Genomic DNA, 1,825 nt, shown 5'->3' with positions numbered 1-1,825 from the left:
CTGGCTACCACGGTTAAACCCTGTCTCTATTAAAAATACAAAAAATTAGCCGGGCGTGGTGGCACGCTACTCAGGAGGCTGACGCAGGAGAATCGCTTGAACCCGAGAGGTGAGGTTGCAGTGATCTGAGATCGCACCAGTGCACTCCAGGCTGGGTGACAGAGCGAGACTCCATCTCCAAAAAAAAAAAAGAAAATCTCTTTATGATTAAAAAAATCTCCTACAGTCTATAAGGTTTTATAGGAAGTAATTAAATGCAAATGAGAAAACCATCTCAATATGAATTTTCCTTGCTCTTGAGAATATATTTTAATTTTAAAAACCACCTGATATACTTGTTCTTTTCTAAGTGCTTCATCCATTTCCACAAACTGAAAAGTATAATTTAGACTTAGGTTTTCCCTGCAAGAATTGGTCAGAAGCATTCCTACATAACACACAAAATTCAGAAAGTGAGCACAAAAGGCTAAGTCTACCCTCTTACTATGAGAACAAACAGGCTAACATTGCACTTTGTCAGTCTTAGAGTCCTATCTGGTTTCTTCATTCTTGTATGATTGCTTCTCTGGCCTCAATCTATTAACACTGCCCCTTTTCCTACTCTTTAAACACCACTTAACACACTAAAGTTGTACTGACCCATTCACATCTTTTGACATTATGGTTTAGTGTTCTCATACTGTGCTATACATTTCCTTTTACTTTGTTCAAGCAGTATAAATGATTTTACCCTAAATTTTGACCCCAGCCCTTGTTCAAAAATGGGCACATTAAAAATTTGTATTTACCTTTTAGATGTCTCTCAAATAATATTATTGTTTCATTCAAATCCAAAGATCTAGTTTAGTTTCTGTGGAGTTGAAATGCTTACTGGTTGCCTCCTCACTGGCTCTACAACCTCCAGGCTGCCTCCCACTTATCAAATCATTCCTTAATGTTGTTTACGAAGACAATGGCAGTAGTGACTAGCAGCTGGTGATAACATTTGGTGCCTTCCAGATTTCAGTATTTCATGTCCCGTGTCTGGGACACATGCATACCACCAAGCCCACCCTGTTTCTGGTTTTTCTACAGCTTGGTAAAGTGATCACAGCTTCTTTCTTACTTAATGCTTAGAGGATATCTACAGGAGTTTGGATTGGGCTGTATGTCTTACTGGAATCAGACATGAAATAGTGCCAGTCCTTAGAACCACAGACTCAGCACCTGCATCTGGCTCTGATTCACATCTGCTGTCTACTATTTAGTTTAAAATCATATGAGTTTTTTTTATTCATGGTCACGTGATCAGAAATCCAAATAAAAGCACGCAGTATGAATTTTTTTATTGATTTATTACAATGATGAGGCAAGAAGGTCTGTGTGGCGACTCTTGGGGCGATCAAGTGCATGTAGAGGTTCTGACTATATTTGTTTACCTCTGTAGGTGGCTCTTCAAAACACTCCACTTCAAAGTGGACTTTTAGTGGAATTTAATTTGAACATCTCAAAATCGATTAATTCAACTTCAGTTATAGTGTCTAATATAACAGCTTATAGCAGGCAATTATCCAACATAGCACAGAATTAGGTGAGACTCACTGGCACCCAGTTTGTGCTTGGGTTTTTTGTTGTGATTGTTTGTTAATCTCAGGGAATATACATATATATATATTTTAGATCCTCGGGGTCTACTTTAATTTTAGAAACATAATATTGTGTTTTTACTGCCATTCCTCCTTATTTGGTACAGATCCTATAACCCAAAAAGTGTTTAAAAATGTGAATTTAATACAGATGAATTAACATTTTCTTTTTTTTTTTTGAGACGGAGTCTCGCTCTGTC

The sequence above is a fragment of the Colobus angolensis genome, unplaced genomic scaffold, assembly GCF_000951035.1.
Source record: "Colobus angolensis palliatus isolate OR3802 unplaced genomic scaffold, Cang.pa_1.0 Scaffold123, whole genome shotgun sequence".
Taxonomy (NCBI): domain Eukaryota; kingdom Metazoa; phylum Chordata; class Mammalia; order Primates; family Cercopithecidae; genus Colobus; species Colobus angolensis.
Note: the sequence above shows the minus strand (reverse complement) of the source record.